This window comes from Schistocerca serialis, chromosome 1, assembly GCF_023864345.2.
Source record: "Schistocerca serialis cubense isolate TAMUIC-IGC-003099 chromosome 1, iqSchSeri2.2, whole genome shotgun sequence".
NCBI lineage: Eukaryota > Metazoa > Arthropoda > Insecta > Orthoptera > Acrididae > Schistocerca > Schistocerca serialis.
In genome coordinates this window covers 314,251,361-314,270,996 of record NC_064638.1, presented here as the reverse complement: position 1 = coordinate 314,270,996, position 19,636 = coordinate 314,251,361, and the positions used below count along the sequence as shown (strand labels likewise).

Genomic DNA, 19,636 nt, shown 5'->3' with positions numbered 1-19,636 from the left:
CAAATGCTAGAAACGTAGGTTTGCCTTTCCTTAATCTATTTTCTAAGATAAGTCGTAGGGTCAGTATTGCCTCACGTGTTCCAGTGTTTCTACGGAATCCAAACTGATCTCCCCCGAGGTCGGCTTCTACCACGAGCTATAAAACTGTAACTGACTGCTCACACGAAGATAAACACCTGTCACGATAAATCGGAGAGATAATATACAACGTAGTTATTAAAACGCAGAACTGTGACTACTAAATACAGAAATACGCAAGAAATTTAAGAATGTAGATTAAAATGCACCCAGTAAAAAGAAAAGCAAATCGCTTATAGCTATTAGAAGCCCGTTGCAATTCAAAAACGAACCGCTGTGCTCTGATGTGCTCACAGGCTAAAGTCTTGAGGCGCAGCAGGGAAGCGAATGTTTGCGTGTACCGGTCGAGACGAAGTGCTGCGCACCGCGCCACAGATGATATCGTGTGTGGGCAGCGAGGCGCAGGCGCAGGCGCACATGCAGCGGCCCGTTTGAAGCCGGAGGCTGGCGCACCTGTGGCGATAGTTGCGGCCGGCCACCGGCAGGTGGCTCTGCGCGCGGCGGACGGCGCCAAACGCGGGGAAGCTGCGCGCCGGTGCACATCTCAGCCAGAGCCGGCTGCCGGCCGCCGGGAGTGCGAGCGCAGTACGGCGTGTGCCGGGCGACGCGAGGCCCAGCCGAGATAAGCCGCGACGTCGACGCTCGTGCAGGTACGTGCCGTTCACCTCTCGCTGGGTATACCTATTCAGTGTTTCCGTGGAACGCAGTCGCTCGTGGAAAGCTTACTGCAGTTACGACTCTGACGGTACACACGGACTGGCAGCGGTACATATTGCGCAAAACTGTGAAGCTATCTAATGAAAACTTCAGCAGCAACTACGGCCATTGCAGTTGTTTTGAATTGAATCTTTGGCAAGCACACCTTGTTTACTAATACGCAGCTCTTGTTTCGTACTCACTGTAAGTATGCAATCTTGTAGTTATTATCAGTACACACTGTTCAGCTGTATGTTGTTTGATACCACTGCTGTTGACGTTCTCATCGGAACCCGGAGTGAATATAATCCTTTTCCGCGTGTGAAAGCGGAAACAGACGTGTTTCGGCTGCCACTTCTGATGGCTTTCTCCAGGGTGACTCCAGCTTTATTCATTGCGTCCTCTAGCTGATTCGATTCCGCGTCATTTATCCGCGTGCGCTCCTGCAGTAATTGTATTCCTCTGACATTTGCCGCCACATATTTCGAAATCGCCGACGCGTTTTGTTCTTGACATTTGAGTCGCCCGCTCCTGTCGCAAGCGCGGCGTTCGCGTGTCCTTGCCGGCGAGCGACCTGCCGAGTGGCGGGCTGCGCGCCGCGCGCCATGGGATGCCCCTCGGCCCTCGGCCCTCGGTGGACGGTGCGATAAAAACCTGTTCATTCCGCGGGCGCGCGCGCCTGTGCAGTGCGTCGCGACAAATGAATCGCGGCCGGCGACGCCCACACACACACACACACACACACACACACACACACACACACACACACACACACACACAGGGTGTTAGATGTACAGAGCAAATGTACACGGTGATTCCAAAATTATGAATGTTTTTCGGAGATATTTTTTGGAAGTTTTGGTGTAAGGTGTTGTGGGTTGGCAGGAGAGCCAACATCGTGTTATTAGAGGAAGCCGAAAGGCACGCGTTTTAGCTCACGCAGGCTGGCGTGAGGTCTGGAACAGGACAAGGAAATTAGAATTTAGAAAAACGGACTTAGCTGGTGGAATACTTAACTTTAATCCGTTAATGGTGAACATCGCTCTTGACTGTACATTATTCACAATATCAATAGTAATTGAACATGGCGCCTTGCTAGGTCGTAGCAAATGACGTAGCTGAAGGCTATGCTAACTATCGTCTCGGCAAATGAGAGCGTATTTTGTCATTGAACCATCGCTAGCAAAGTCGGTTGTACAACTGGGGCGAGTGCTAGGAAGTCTCTCTAGACCTGCCGTGTGGCGGCGCTCGGTCAGCAATCACTGATAGTGGCGACACGCGGGTCCGACGTACACTAACACCACATAAGGTACTCGTAACCACCAGCCTAATTGCTTTTAATATCTTGCCCTTATTTATCTACGCATCTGTAGTGCACCAAAAACGTGTGTACAACAGCGCCGATAATTTCCTAACGGTATTTGCTGTTGGTAACAGCCTGCAAACTTGCGTCCTGAACTGCTCACTCCCGTGTTTTTTTCCGGTAGTGTTATTTCTACCGGGTGATCAAAATGTCAGTATAAATTTGAAAACTTAATAAACCACGGAATAATGTAGATTGAGAGGCAAAAATTGACATACATGCTTGGAATGACATGGGGTTTTATTAGAACAAAAAAAAAAAAAAACAAACTTCACAAAATGTCCGACAGATGCGCGTCGTTTGGTGATGATCGTGCGCTCAGCCTCCACTTTCGTCATGCTTGTCCTCCCAGGTCCCCAGACCTCACTCCGTGCGATTAATGGCTTTGGGTTTACCTGAAGTCGCAAGTGAATCGTGATCGACCGACATCTCTAGGGATGCTGAAAGACAACATGCGACGCCAATGCCTCACCGTAACTCCGGACATGCTTTACAGTGCTGTTCAAAACATTATTCCCCGACTACAGCTATTGTTGAGGAATGATGGTGGACATCTTGAGCATTTCCTGTAAAGAACATCATCTTTGCTTTGTCTTACCTTGTTACTCTAGTTATTGCTATTCTGATCAGATGAAGCGCCATCTGTCGAACATTTGGTGAACTTTTGTATTTTTTTGGTTCTAATAAAACTCCATGTCATTCCAAGCATGTGTGTCAATTTGTATCTACATTATTCTGTGATTTATTCAGTTTTCAAATTTATACTGACTTTTCGATCACTCAGTATGTTAACAGTGATACGCAGTATGTTGCTTTGATTGCTTATTACTGGCTGTTGCACTGTGTGGAGACATTTTCACTGAAACAAATATAATTGTTAAATTAAAAGGAAGGTCAACGTTGGTCGTAATATTGATGTTTTATTGATAGCAGAATCGATTTTCGATCACATGGTGATCATCTTCGGTGCTGTACACATTAAAGTCAGACACTGGTGATCGCTTCTCAGTTTTGTTATTGATAACTTCATACCAGTGTCTGATTTTAATGTGTACAGCACCGAAGATGATCACTATGTGATCGAAAATCGATTCCGCTAGCAATAAAACATCATTACGACCAACGCTGACCTTTTAATTTAACATATATGGTCATTGTGCACACAGCACTGCATGGAGTCGCCAATCAATAAATATAATTGCACTAATAAACCGAATAAATCTTCATATTGTTTCTCTGTAACAAACCATGGGAGATTGTGTCTCTTGCTTGGTACCGCTTAGAAATTCATCTCTTTTTAGAGTCTGCAAATGGCTGTATTTCAGCTTTCGGCGCTATCTAAATTGTCGCAATTGTACGTACCCCGTGCAATCTAGTAAAAACTTGGCGTCAGTCGGCGACTGGCCGCTCCGTGTTCACAGTCTACTCTAGACAGACCGTAGTGTCGGCAGCGAACACCAGCCTGTCATCGCGCAGCCCCGCAGCGGTGAATGACGCAGGTCGACGCTAGAGGCTGTCTGCGAGCTTCGTTGGTGGTTCAGCTGATCGCTGCGAATGCAGCCACCGGGCGTCGTTCGTCGAAGAAATCGGTCGTGACCATTGTAACGAACTTTCTCCTCAGACACGGGCAGTGATGTAGCAAAAGCTGTGGAAATCGCGCGCGACCGTGCCGTGTTCGTGACTCACGTGGCTCTGCTGGAAACGTTATCACGTGCATACTCGTCCCCGGAAAAGCACGAATACACAGTTCCCCACATCACGTGGTTACCCCCAAACATTACACAACAGTTCGAAATATCGAATTACGGCTTTAGACAAATGGCAGTATTCAAAGGAGCGAATAATTTGCTTAACATAATGTAAACTCAAAAACACCTTCAACGGTCTTATTTCGAGCGTAGTTCATTTGTGCGACCACTTTCGGGATTTCACTACGCCATATTCAGGTCCCCTGACTGAGGTGTGGGAAGAATCCAATCTCATGTACAATCGAAATATGGGCCAGCGTTCAGTAAGTCGTCTACGCAGACTTCTTTTTCAACAACGCGATCCCTTCGTTCATCAATTGTGTGTGTGTGTGAAATCTTATGGGACTTAACTGCCAAGGTCATCAGTCCCTAAGCTTACACACTACTTAACCTAAATTATCCTAAGGACAAACACACACAGCCATGCCCGAGGGGGGACTCGAACCTCGGCCGGGACCAGCTGCACAGCCCATGGCTGGAGCGCCTTGGACCGCTCAGCTAATCCCGCGCGGCGTTCATCAATTGAAGACTGCTAGACAAACCAAATCTGTCAAAGACGAAAGTCAGTGTAGTTTTCGAAGAGGTGGGTCCAAGTCAAAGCCACACATTTCAGGCGCATGTCACCACCAATCTCTCTTTTTTTATCTACTGAGATGTTAAAACAAGTATCTTTAGCAGAACTATTTAAAATTTCGAAATTACGCGACAGTATGTGGAAAGATAGACATAAGATATAACGCTTTAAGTGTTTCGACATGAAACTGTTCTCGACAACAGGCTGGAAATGTGCTAAATATGAATGTAAACACCGTCGGCGTCGTGCCGTTTCGCCTGCTTTGCCACGTAAACTACGGCTAATGGGTCGGAGCGGACGCAGCGCTGGCAGTGCGGGTCTAAGCCCCCATCCCCCTCCACCACCTCTCCAAACCTACCTTTGAAAACAGTTTCTCTGTAATAATACCTGAACTCTTCTTTCCAAGGGCTCTCGAATATCGCTAAAGAGGCTTGAAGTTACATTAAAAAAACCCATATTTTTAAATACCCGACTGATAAAGTTACCACAAGTTGTGCAAATTACGGTGAACTCTGTCGTATGTCGTCAGTCTGTCAAAATTTAATGAAAATCTTGTCAACGAATTTATATTAAAACTATTTTTCATATAAATGACGCAAGGTCGGTAAACTGGCAGATTAACGACAGTTGCGTTAATACCTTCACTGTATAAAAATGTTCGACGCACAGGAACTACGCATTACGTACTTTTATGTCGATATTTGTTAATTTCACTCCAAGTCGATCAGATACTAAGAAACTTGGACTGTAATATTTCCATTTTCATCGTGCAACTGCCATATGTGTCAAGCCTTATCGTGTGGTAAAACGACGGAGCTCTAACTTGATCCACCTGTTTAACTTATCCAAGGTCGCTACAATGTACAACAAAGACAATTGGTCGTTGAGGCAGAACAACAGCGTGGGAATCACAAAGTATAACCACCAAGACCTTAATAACAAAACATCAATTTGTTGTCGTCAGTTGAGGTGCTTTACTTTGGTATTGTTGTTCTTTGTATTAGCTAGTTTTTCGCTTGTGTCTTTGCATCAGTGATGCCGTCCAGATTCAAAAACTATATACTGATTTACGGATAATTGATCCTCGGAGAAAATGGTAGGTATTTACAAGTGGATTATTTTAAACTTTCAATTGGACCACCTACAGCGATTAGAAAGCGGCTCAGCTAACTTTACAAAAGATGAGTGTGTAATCTGAGTTAGCTGAAACTTCAGAAATGTCTTTATACGGTGGTCAGGATTTTCGAAAATAGCCGGCCGGGGTGGCCGAGCGGTTCTAGGCGCTACAGTCTGGAACCGCACGACCGCTACGATCGCAGGTTCGAATCCTGCCTCGGGCATGGGTGTGTGTGATGTCCTTAGGTTAGTTACGTTTAAGTAGTTCTTATGGGACTGATGACCTCAGAAGTTAAGTTCCTTAGTGCTCAGAGCCATTTGAACCATTTGAGCCATTTCGAAAATAACAAACATTTTAATCTAGCGTTCGTTTCAAGCCAGGTATCATGATAAAACATGTCCAACATTCTGAAGGTACCGGTTTTCGCGATTGAGACTAGCAATGGAGGGCCTGTTTGCCACACACATCGTGTCAGCCGTTTTCGGTTCTCATAGGAACATCATATTTTGCAAGAATCGCGTCTGGTCTTTGCTGAAAAGATTTGCAACAGATTCGTAGTTAATTTTTACTTTTTATTATAATCTTCGTGTGGCTTAAACCAGTAGTGCCTAGGTCAGTTTTCCTCTGCAGTATCCTCCAAGAAAACTGTATAGTGTACGTCTGAACTTAGGTGTACCGTTGATGAGTGATAAAACATGAGAGGATACTTCGTAAGTTATTTTATGTTCTACGCTAGCAACGGAATGAAGCTGCAGCGGAAAGGCTCGACTTCTAATGGCTTGTTGTTGTTGTGTGTCCCTTGCATGAAAGTATTCTGTCTCTCTTTTACGTCTTTTTGCCAGTGAAATTATTGAAGAGGATGATGCACACGTGCTCGTACCAAGCCTGTTGGTTTATGACTGTTTGCTAAGTGAGAAACAATAACCTACGGTAATTATGCGCGTCTTCAGACGCATGAACAGTTTCCCGCTAGATAAAAGCATAAAGATAAATTATGAATAACTTTTGCTCTGGACACTCCAAGTGTCCGTTGTTTGTGATCGACAACAGACAACGCAGTTTGTTGTATTCAATAATTTTATTTGAAAATGGGCCCACAGTTGCTAGAAATGTTTCAAACGACCCCATTACTCCAACTGACAACTTCTTCGTTTATTCTCAGTACAAGTATAAAATTTCGGCCTTGAACAATTTTAAAGGATATCTGTTAGGAACTTTCATAATACATTAATAGATCATCAGCTGATGTATCAGTTATTATTCGGTAGTAATGTGTAAAGACACAGATAAAAGAACGTATACATAAATTATGAATACTGTGAACGTCAACTTTTAACTGCACTCGAAAACGCTTTCCTGCCATACATTTCTTAAGTTGTGATAATTCAGTGTTGTAAACTTTGTCTGTACTGTACATTTTCAATTAATTCATACTACACATTAGTCAGTTATTCCATTCTCAAAGCATTTTAATTAATGCGTAACCCACATTACTCAGTTATCACATTCTCAGAGCACGTTGTGGACTGCTGCACTGTCCTACTGAAAGATATTTTTATTTCTTTGCAAACCGGGTTTCCTGCCATGTTTGTCACAAGGCGTACATAGCACTAGATATTGTTAAGCCCTTTACAATGAAATTAAAAAGAAGAAGGTCTTGTTGTTGTTGCTGCTGTGGTCTTCAGTCCGGAGATTGGTTGGAGTTTGGTTTGATGCAGCTCTACATGCCACTCTATACTGTGCAAGCTTCTTCATCTTCAAGTAACCACTGCGACCTACATCCTTCTGATCTGCTTAGTGTATTCATCTCTTGGTCTCCCTCTACGATTTTTACCCTCCACGCTGCCCTCCAATACTAAACTGGTGATCCCTTGATGCCTCAGACCATGTTCTACCAACCGATCCCTTCTTCTAGTCAAGTTGTGTCACAAATTCCTCTTCTCCCCAATTCTATTCAGTACCTCCTCATTAGTTGCATGTTCTACCCATCATTCTTCTGTAACACCATTTTTCGAAAGCTTCTATTCTCTTCTTGTCTAAACTATTTATCGTCCACGGTTCACTTCCGTACATGTCTACACTCCATACAAATACTTTCAGAAACGACTTCCTGACACTTAAATCTATACTCGATGTTTTCAATTTCTCTTCTTCAGAAACGCTTTCCTTGCCATCGCTAGTATACATTTTATATCCTCCCTACTTCGACCATCATCAGTTATTTTTCTCCCCAAATAACAAAACTCTTCTACTACTTTCAGTGTCTCATTTCTTAATCTAATTCCCTCAGCATCGCCTGATTTAATTCTGCTCCATTCCATTATCCTCATTTTGCTTTTGTTGATGTTCATCTTATATCCTCATTTCAAGACACTGTCCATTCCGTTCAGCTGCTCTTCCAGGTCCTTTGCTGTCTCTGACAGAATTACAATGTCATCGGCGATCCTCAAAGTTTTAATTCCTTCTCCATGGATTTCAATTCCTATTCCGAATTTTTCTTCTGTTTCCTTCACTGCTTGCTCAATATACAGATTGAATAACATCGGGGACAGGCTACAACCCTGTCTTACTCCCCTGCCAACCACTGCTTCCCTTTCATGCCCCTCGACTCTTATAACTGCCATCTGCTTTCTGTACGAACTGTAAATAGCCTTTCGCTCTTTGTATTTGACCCCTGTCACCTTCAGAATTTGAAAGAGTATTCCAGTCAACATTGTCAAAAGGTTTCTCTAAATCTACAAATGTCAGAAATGTAAGTTTACCATTCCTTAATCTATCTTCTAAGATAAGTCGTAGGGTCACTATTGCCTCACGTGTTCCCACAAACTGATCATCCCCGAGGTCTGCATCTACCAGTTTTTCCATTCATCTGTAAAGAATTCGTGTTAGTATTTTGCAGTCGTGACTTATTAATCTCATAGTTCGGTAATTTTCTCACCTGTCAACACTTGCTTTCTTTGGGATTGGAATTATTATATTCTTCTTGAAGTTTAAGGGTATTTGACCTGTCTCATACAGCTTGCTCACCAGATAGTAGAGTTTTGCCAGGGCTTGCTCTCCCAGGGCTATCAGTAGTTCTAATGGAATGTCGTCTACTCCTGGGGCCTTGTTTCGACTTAAGTGTTTCAGCGCTCTGTCAAACTCTTCACGCAGTATCATATCTCCCATTTCATCTTCATCTACATACTCTTCCACTTCTATAATATTGTCCTCAAGTACATCGCCCTTGTGTAGGCCCTCTATATACTCCTTCCACCTTTCTGCTTTCCCCTCTTTGCATAGAACTGGGTTTCCATCTGAGCTCTTGATATTCATGCAAGTGGTTCTCTTTTGTCCAAAGCTCTCTTTAATTTTCATGTAGGCAGTATCTGTCTTACCCCTAGTGACATACGTCTCTACATCTTGACATTTGTCCTCTTCCTGTCGATCTCATTTTTGAGACGGTTGTATTCCTTTTCGCTTGCTTCATTTACTGCATTTTTGTATTTTCTCCTTTCAACAATTAAATTCAGTATCTCTTCTGTTACCCAAGGATTTCTATGAGCCCTCGTCTTTTTACCTACTTGATCCTCTGCTGCCTTCACTATTTCATTTCTGAAACTGAAAACTACCCACTCTTCTTCTACTGTATTTCTTTCCCCCATCCTTGTCAACTTTTCCCTAATGTTCTCTCTGAAAGTCTCTACAAACTCTGGTTCTTTCAGTTTATCCAGGTCCCATGTCTTTAAATCCCACCTTTTTGTAGTTTCTTCAGTTTTAATCTACAGGTCATAACCAATAAATTGTGGTTAGAGTCCACATCTGCGCCTGGGAATGTCTTACAATTTAAAACCTGTTTGCTAAATCTCTGCCTTACCATTATATAATCTATCTGAAACCTTCCAGTGTCTCCAGGCCTCTTCCATGTATACAACCTTCTGACATGATTTTTGAACCAAGTGTTAGCTACGATTAAGTTATGCTCTGTGCCACATTCTACCAGGCGGCTTCCTCTTTCATTCCTTATCCCAATTCCATATTCATCTATTACTTTTCTTTCTCCTCCTTTTCCTACTATCGAATTCCAGTCCTCCCATGAATATTAAATTTTCCTCTCCCTTCACTATCTGAATAATTTTTTTTATCTTACCATACATTTCTTCAATCTCTTTGTCATCTGCGGAGCTAGTTGGCATATAAACTTGTCCTACGGTGGTAGGTGTGGGCTTGGCTTATATCTTGGCGACAATAATGCGTTCCCTATGCTGTTCGTAGTAGCTCACCACGCTCGTATTTTTTTATTCATTATTAAACCTACTCCGGCATTACCCCTATTTGATTTTGTATTTATAACCCTGTATTCACAAGACCAGAAGTCTTGTTCCTCCTGCCGCCGAACTTCACTAATTCCCACTATATCTAACTTTAACCTATAAGCCGGCTAGTGTGGCCGATGCCGGCACGGCAGCTCAGCGTGTTCGGCCAGAGAGCCGGTTGGCCTCTGTAATAAAAAACTGAGTGGAATGATCAACCACAGAACTCGAACAGGATGTCTTGCGACGTCCGCAACGACCGAACACAACGATCAACAATGACCAAAACGAAAAAAAAAACATGGTTCTAGGCGCTTCAGTGTGGAACCGCGCGACCGCTACGGTCGCAGGTTCGAATCCTGCCTCGGGCATGGATGTGTGTGATGTCCTTAGGTTAGTTAGGTTTAAGTAGTTCTAAGTTGTAGGGGGCTAATGACCTCCGATGTTGAGTCCCATAGTGCTCAGAGCCATTTGAACCATTTTTAACCTATACACTCCCCTTTTCAAATTTTCTAACCTACCTGCCCGATTAAGGGATGACATCCCACTCTCCGATGCGTAGAACGCCCATTTTCTTTCTGCTGATAACGACGTCCTCCTGAGTCGTCCCCCGCCCGGAGATCCGAATGGGGGAAGCCTTTATGCACCCCTAAAAACGACGGCCATATCCTCTGTGGCACATGAAATAGCCTTCACCATTTTTGGTGCAGTGTCGCCGGCTTCCACCACAGCTTTGACGCCTGTTTGGCTTACAGTGAGAAGTGGTGGAGGGCATGTCTCATCCATAACAACAGACCAGCGCGCAAAATGAGCTGGAAACAAGTTTTTTCGAAAGCTTCACACCGAGAAAGTCCATTTGGTACGTGAATTTACTCCGAATTCAATTAATGCAGCATTCATCTTGTGCAAATATGTGGACTGTGTGGTGCTACGTCTTCTGATATGATTATGATATTAGCTGTTTACATGTTTTTCATCATTAATCTCCAGTACTATATTGAGTCACATAAAAAATATCTTTTTGGCTTTTTGGCTTTAGAACTTATACTGCATTCATCATATGTCAAAAACATAATGGAGAAATATTACTGCATGCACAATTCAGTAAGTAAATAAAAAATTGCAATGTGCCTCAAAGTCCGCTAACATTTGAAAATGCGCTAATTCATAGAATAATGTAGCTAGAGAGGCAAAAATTGACATACACACGTCAAATGACATGTGACTTTAGCCGGCAAAAGTGGCCCAGCGGTTCTAGGCGCTACAGTCTGGAACCGCGCCACCGCTACGGTCGCAGGTTCGAATCCTGCCTCGGGCATGGATGTGTATAATGTCCTTAGGTTAGTTAGGTTTAAGTAGTTCTAAGTTCTAGGGGACTGATGACCTCAGCAGTTAAGTCCCATAGTGCTCAGAGCCATTTGAATCATTTGACATGTGACTTTAAAAACGAATGAAAAAACTGACCAACAGATCGCATTGAACAGCGACACGTCAATGGCGCCGCATGAGAATCGTGTATAAACTGAGTTGTAATTGGAGAGGGCTGGCTGATGAACACCTGCTGGAAGGTATGATTTTTATGCAGTATAGCGCTTGACCCCATATTGCTACACGTGTGAAAGATCTCTTGCGCACGTTGTTTGGTGAGGATGGCGTGCTGAGCCGCCACATGCGCTGTGGTTGACCTCCCAGGTCTCCAGACGTCAGGCCGTTTGATTACTGGTTGTGGATTACCTGAAGTCGCAAGTCTACTACCATCTTCCGATCACTAGACATACTAAAAGGCAACATGTGACGGCAATTTTTCATCGTACCTACGGTTATGCTGTAGAGTGCTGCTCACAGCATTGTCTCTTGACTACAGCTATTCTTGTTGAATGACCGACAACTTTTTGAGCATTTATTACGAAGAACATCGTTTTTGCTAAGAGTCAGTTGTTATGCTAATTATTGCTTTTGTATTACATCTGTTGGTCATTTTGCACACTTTTTTTGTTCCAATAAAATCCCATGTCATTTCAGGCAGGTTTTTGGCTCTCTACTTATATTATTCCATGAAAGATTAAATTTTCAAATATTAACGGACTTTTGGGTCGATCTTGTATTTTACTAAATAATCTCTCTGAACATACGAGGGTTGCGCAGAAAGTAATGCAACGAATTTTTTTCTCAACCGAAAACAATGCTAAGAGCGCGAAACGTTACGTATGTATTATTTGACGTCTTTTGAGTGAGCGTGCTAAGTTTCCGTCACTTACGACAATAGTGTAGTTGCAGGACAGTCTCAAAATGGCTTCTGTAGGTAAAATACGTGGGGGAGGAGGAGATTAGTGTTTAACGTCCCGTCGACAACGAGGTCATTAGAGACGGAGCACAAGCTCGGATTAGGGAAGGATTGGGAAGGAAATCGGCCGTGCCCTTTCAAAGGAACCATCCTGGCATTTGCCTGAACAGATTTAGGGAAATCATGGAAATCCTGGATCAGGATGGCCGGAGACGAGTTTGAACCGTCGTCCTCCCGAATGCGAGTCCAGTGTGGTAATCACTGCGCCACTTCGCTCGGTGGTGATATACGTTGCCAGCAACGTACCATCATTGAGTTTCTCACTGCGGAGAAAAGAAACTTTTGAGAATTTTCACAAAGGCTTGTGCAAAGTCTATGGAGCATCTCTTGTCGACAGAAGTACAGGTAGTCGCTACGAACGGAGGGTGAGGTCATATACGGGAGTTCGGCAGAGCTCCACGATTTGCTGCGGTCGGGGAGACCATCCACGGCTTTCACCCCCGACATGTTGCAGCGAGCTGCTGATGTACACTACTAACCATTAAAATTGCTACACCAAGAAGAAATGCAGATGATAAACGGATAATGATTGGACAAATATATTATACTAGAACTGACATGTGATTACATTTTCACGCAATTTGGGTGCATAGATCCTGAGAAATCAGTACCCAGAACAACCACCTCTGGCCGTAATAACGGCCTTGATACGCCTGGGCATTGAGTCAAACACAGCTTGGATGGCGTGTACAGGTACAGCTGCCCATGCAGCTTCAACACAAAACAACAGCCGGCCGCGGTGGCCGTGCGGTTCTGGCGCTGCAGTCCGGAACCGCGGGACTGCTACGGTCGCAGGTTCGAATCCTGCCTCGGGCATGGGTGTGTGTGATGTACTTAGGGTAGTTAGGTTTAAGTAGTTCTAAGTTCTAGGGGACTTATGACCTAAGATGTTGAGTCCCATAGTGCTCAGAGCCATTTGAACCATTTGAACAATACAACAGTTCATCAAGAGTGGTAACTGGTGTATTTTGACGAGCCAGTTGCTCGGACGCCATTGACCAGACGTTTTCAATTGGTCAGAGATCTGGAGAATGTGCTGGCCAGGGCAGCAGTTGAACATTTTTCTGTATCCAGAAAGGCCCGTACAGGATCTGCAACATGCAGTCGTGCATTATCCTGCTGAAATGTAGGGTTTCGCAGGGATCGAATGAAGGGTAGAGCCACGGGTCGTACCACATCTGAAATGTAACGTCCACTGTTCAAAGTGCCGTCAATGCGAACAAGAGGTGACCGAGACGTGTAATCAATGGCACCCTATACCATCACGCCGGGTGATACGCTAGTATGGCGATTACGAATACACGCTTCCAATGTGTGTTCACCACGATTTCGCCAAACACGGATGCGACCATCATGATGCTGTAAACAGAACCTGGATTCATCTGAAAAAAATGACGTTTTGCCATTCATGCACACAGGTTCGTCGTTGAATACACCATCGCAGTCGCTCCTGTCTGTGATGCAGCGTCAATGGTAACCGCAGCCATGGTCTCCGAGCTGATAGTCCATGCTGCTGCAAACGTCGTCGAACAGTGCGTGGGGATGGTTGTTATTTTGCATACGTTGACTCAGGGATCGAGACGTGGCTGCACGATCCGTTACAGCCATACAGATAAGATGCCTGTCATCTCGACTGCTAGTGATACGAGGCCGTTGGGATCCAGCACGGCGTTCCGTATTACCCTCCTGAACCCACCGATTTCATATTCTGCTAACAGTCACCGGATCTCCACCAAAGCGAGCAGCAATGTCGCGATACGATAAATCGCAATCGCGATAGGTTACAATCCGACCTTTATCAAAGTCGGAAACGTGATGGTACGCATATCTCCTCCTTACACGAGGCATCACAACAACGTTTCACCAGGCAACGCCGGTCAACCGCTGTTTGTGTATGAGAAATCAGTTAGAAACTTTCCTCATATCAGCATGTTGTAGGTGTCGCCACCGGCGCCAACCTTGTGCGAATGCTTTGAAAAGTTAATCATTTGCATATCACAGCATCTTCTTCCTGTCGGTTAAATTTCGCGTCTGTAGCACGTCATCTTCGTGGTGTAGCAGTTTTAATGGCCAGTAGTGTAAATTGCGAGAATAGACGCTTTACGTCTCGGCAGTTGGTGCGGAATCTGTCGATAAGCAATGGAAGTGTGGATGCAATTATCGGCAATCTTTGATCATCGTGTGCAAGGTGGGTCCCTCGGTGTCTAACAACGGACCACAAAACGCACAGAAAAAACATTTGTCTTGATTTGTTGCTACGTTGAAGCTAAGGGGAAGGCCTTCTTGTCGCGGATTGTGACAGATGATGAAACCTGGGTTCACCATTTTGAGCCCGGGACAAAACGACAGTCGATGGAAAGGCGCCATTCCCTTTCCCCACAAAAGAAAAAATTCAAAGCAACTGCTTCCACGGTAAGGTCATGATCACCGTCTTCTGGGACCATGAAAGTGAGATTCTCATCGATGTGATGCTGAAATTAATTCAGATGCAAATGTCAACATATTAAGAAGACTTCAGGCGCCACGGCAGTCCAAGAGATGTTTTGCTGCAAAACGATAATGATCGGCCCCACATACGTCTGAGGACTGCTGAACACATCGAAAAACAGGGTCGGACAGTGTTGCCTCATCCGCCCTATAGCCCCGACCCGGGCCCCTCGGACATCCATTTGTTTGAGCCATTAAAGGATGCCATTCGTGGAAGACATTTCGAGGTCGATGATGAGGCGATTCACACAGTGAAGCACTGGCTCCGTCACCAGGACAAGCATTGGCATCGACGCGACATACGTACCCTTGTTTCGCTCTGGATGAAGGCCACAGAACGGGATGGAGATTAATGGAAAAATAGGGTGTGTAGATAAAACACCATTGTTTCGAGTGTGTAAATCTCATTATGTTCAATAAAGAGTTGTTGAAGAAAAAAATGCGGTGCATTACTTTCTGGGCAACCCTGGTACATAAAGCCAAGTTCCTTGCTAATCTCAGGCACTATTACAGAGATTTTGACACCGTCTTGGGATTCCCTGGACCGACATCTTGCCAGTACCGAATACTGATAACAGTCAAAAATCGTCGAGATTCTAGATTTACAGGATGGATGAACTGTATACATACATGATTAAGTATGTACGGAACCCTCAGTGGGCAAGTACTACTCGCACTTAGCCAAATTTTGGTCCTGATCATGCAATAATACAAATACACTTAAAACCTAGGCGTTTTTTTAATCTACCAGTTCTTAAATAAAAATTCAACCGTGGAACAGGAGGAATTGTCCTAGAGAAATATTTTAAAACTTACTTTTCCACCTTTCAGGCAATTTATGTTGGTAAGGAAACGATCAAGAATTTTTTTTGGTGTACAATGAACGCCTTTCTGAGCCGCTAACAGTTTCAGTAATGCATAACAAAAGTTATAACCGACAGGCACCGGAGATGCGTGTCACGCCTTGTCAATAAAAATCTGTTTCAAACCCGAAAGGGATTGCTGCTGTAAGTAAATGTGAGTCCATCTGGAAGAATTTGTGAGCGAGGACTGCGAAGGTAACTGCATGCAATGGACATTAGGAGTCGGTAACTCCGCAAACGCATTAGTCTCACCGGCACATAAAACTGCACGTCTCAAATGAGCCAAAGAACGCAGAAACTGGACACTAGCTGACTCGAGGCACAAGGTGTGGTCTAAAGAATCGCTTTGTTGGCTGTTTTAAAATTAAGCTAGTTGATTGGCAGCCCTGTGAGGCGTGTGTGATGGGTGTGGTTCTATGATTTTAAGGGAATTTTCTCGTACCACAACAGGGACACAATAATTCTGGTTATCGTGACATGAACTAGGGTGTTTATTTCAGCATTCACCGTAACTAAGTGTTGCTCTTGATTCTAAATCCTCGTGACGAGTATGCGTGGACACTCCCGTCTTTTAAGATGACGACTGCCGTGTCGAAAGAGTTGCTCGTCTACGTTCCTGATTTGGCGCACACTCAGGCACCCGATCGCGTCTCGATTGGCCCGCCCAATCATCTGATTTTAATCAACAAGATAGGTCTGTGACTATATGGCTAAGGCTGCACGGGCGTTTTTAACGTGACAGTTTTACGGAAACTATCGCATCGATTTCTTACCGCAGACACCTGGCTATACGGTACGTTAAATAACGCAACGTTTTGTGCAGTAATTGACGCAGGTTTGGGAACACAGCGGCTCCACGATGTAGTATTGTTAACGCAGTTTCCTTTTTAAAACAGTTCATATTGCACCGACTGGAGTGACGAACGCGTGCCGCCAATTCAGAAATACAATGATAGAACTAAGCGTAACATCAAAAGGGACTATTTTGTCCCTCCCGCCGGAGGTTTGTGTCCTCCCTCGGGCATGGGTTTCTATGTTGTCCTTAGCGTAAGTTAGTTTAAGTATTTTGTAAAACTAGGGACCGTAAAATAAAGAAACCGCGCAACATTTGCTGAATCAACAATCTTTCATTGCATACAGTGAATCAACAATCTTTCAATGCATACACGACCAGTTCCGGAACACTTAAACGTTCCATTCCTCGCCCCAGTGTCGTCATAGAACAAAAGCTCCGTGTCAAAAGAATAAAAGGGCAGACATAAATTCCAAGCCGCACCCCCCCCCCCCCCCCTTCCTACTGCCAACCGACTGGGAACAGTAACAGGAAAACTACGACGGTTTCGGTGGAATTTTTGTCCCCCTTTTATTCTTTCGACGTGAAACTTTTGTTCCATGAAAACAATATGGGGCGAGGATGACCTCAAATGATTATTAAGTGATTTTATTTTCTTACACCAGATGATTGACCTTTTAAGTGTTCCGAAACCAGTTGTGTAGCCGGCCGGAGTGGCCGAGCGGTTCTAGGCGCTACAGTCTCGAACCGCGCGACCGCTATGGTCGCAGGTTCGAATCCTGCCTCGGGCATGGATGTGTGTGATGTCCTTAGGTTAGTTAGGTTTAAGTAGTTCCAAGTTCTTGGGGACTGATGACCTCAGAAGTTAAGTCCATAGTGCTCAGAGCCATTTTTGAACCAGTCGTGTATGCAATAAAAGATTGTTGAGTCAGCAACTGTTGTGCGGTTTCCTCGTTTAACAAAATTCGTCCAATAAGCTATCAGTGCTCGAGTCCAGAGTAACACGAAACCGCTTTGAATTTGGTGTATTGATCGCAAGCTGACAGAAAGTGGAAATGCAACTTTTACAAAGTGCGTGGGTATTGCGCCAGCGTCGCGCGCACACGACGGAGTAAAGTGACCGCTGCGCGACCTGTCCTTGCCGACCCGCCAAGGCGCTTCACGGTGCTTGCGATCGCCGGCGCCCCCACTGTCACAGTGTCGCCTGTCTGCTGACTGCGCCACCACCACAGCCGGATCCTCAGGCTATCTGGGAGGACGGTGCAGAAATAAGCAAATCGGACGAAACTTTAGTCTCCTCCAGGATACATCACGTTGATACCGTGTAACACCGAATCTAGATATCAACTAGTCGACGAAAAGAGTCCACAAGTTTCCAGCTGAAGCCCTTCAGTGCTGATTAGATCTAGTAGAGTTGCAAAATTATGGAGGTATTGAGTATTATGTCCCATACGCAGTTCCGCACGTTAACGCTTTTAACGCAGCTTTTGTGCGATAAGAAACGCAAGGAATATGGACACAACGTTGCGGTACATAATGTGGGGACACAACGTTGCGGCACATAATGTGGCCACACGGTACGGAAAATAACGCCCATTGTCGAAGGACAGGCTCGTTCTCAAGGTCGCATCGCAGACGGATGGGCCTGTGCCCATTTTCTTGGGTCAAAAGACGCAAATGGTAGCGGCTACACGTTCGTTAAAATAACGCAGTGCTGTCGCCAGCGGCTACTGGTAGCCACGCTTGTTGAGACTTCTTCAACGTTCACGTTTGTGTGCCTAACTAGCCCAACACACAATGGTGTAATGGAGGTTGAGAAGCACAAATGTTTACATAACGTAAACGAAACAGATTATAAAAATCGTTGTAAGGAACAAGACGCAGCTCCTATGCGATGTCGCATGTTGGTACCACTGCATGAAAATGTTACATGTACTTTAGAAAGGAGATACTCAGGTCATTATTTTGACATGCGATAATAATGAAATACAAAACTGGATAATTTTTCAGTCTTTCGTGTATATCAACGAAGTTTCCTTTGCGTGGCCTATCTACAGTAGAACTATACTGGATTTATCTAGCATTTTTCTTTTTTTTCTGCATTTTCTGTGTTTCCTTCATCTGATAACACCAAAATAATCAAATGTTCAAATGTGTGTGAATTCGTAAGGAACCATGGAGGTGAAGCAGACCGGGATCGAATCTGCACGACTGATGAACGCCTGTCGGCCTGATACACCAGCCAACCCGAGCGTAGATCCTCGGCGCTTTTCCACGCTCGTTTAGACAAATACCGGGCTGGTCCCCAATCTCTGGTTCAGAAAATAATATACACAAACAGTTAAAGTATGATAACAAACAGAAAAATATTTACAAGGCTCACAGGTGCTCACATGAATTTTCTCCCGTAGATTAATTATCGAAGGGGAAAGATATACAACCACTATGTTAAAATAAATTTGGCAAATCTTAAGAACGGTGAACCTTCTGCGGCAGAATAAACGCAAGGAAAGAAAAAAGATCTTAAATGTAAAGTACTGTTATATTCCAAATAGTGCTGTAAAGATAATTATTTGTACAGGAATTTGTTCTGCAGATATATCTAATGGAATAGCCATTCCCCCCAGCGACTGATAAAAAAAAAAGGAACAGTTGTTGTTGACAGTCTAGCTTTCACATAAAATAGAATAACTTTCGAATATCGAGAAAGTAAAATATTTTACAGAAGGATAATGTATACTATTGCGAAAACCATGTTGTATCTTGAAGGACGTATGCAAAACATAGAATGTGACAGAGCGCATTCGTGCAGTGGAATTATTAATCAAACGTTGAGGTTATTAAACTGATGGAGGAAACAAAATTTGTCTGAATTGGCCGCTGATGAACGATTTCTGATCATTCAAAATTGTGGCTGTTATCTGTGAGCCGCTGAGAGATGCGTGATTTATTGATTTTGGGCGAATTTGTAGAAAACAGTCATCAAATTCCATCTTACCGAGCAGCGGTAACATTTAACAGCGTACTGGACCGGAACATCAATCGAGGGCGGGGGATTCATCCTCACGAGAGATGTAGGCAATAAATATTTGCTTAATGCCACAACACTCGTTGTGTGCCAGCCTAAAAGACGACGACGTAGTGTAATTTAAGGTATGAACTTGTAAAAAAACCTTCGCGTCAAATAACTGAAAAAAGCAATTAAATTACGAAGAGTATACGCAGTATTATCTATCGACCTAGTGGGATGTATTAGTTCTTACAGTCAATTTAAAAAACGT

General features: G+C 44.1%; 1 protein-coding gene across 2 annotated transcripts in view; it reads left to right on the top strand.

The window, feature by feature from the left end:
• Positions 1 to 602: 602 nt before the first annotated feature.
• Positions 603 to 19,636, top strand: part of LOC126469658 (leucine zipper putative tumor suppressor 2) — a 1,134,623-nt gene continuing 1,115,589 nt past the window's right edge. The window contains exon 1 of one of the 2 annotated variants that reach the window (XM_050096795.1): positions 603 to 728. The gene's annotated coding sequence lies outside the window, so the exon portion shown is untranslated. Of the gene's footprint in view, positions 979 to 19,636 lie in introns of both variants that reach the window. The other variant, XM_050096804.1, reaches the window with a different exon arrangement.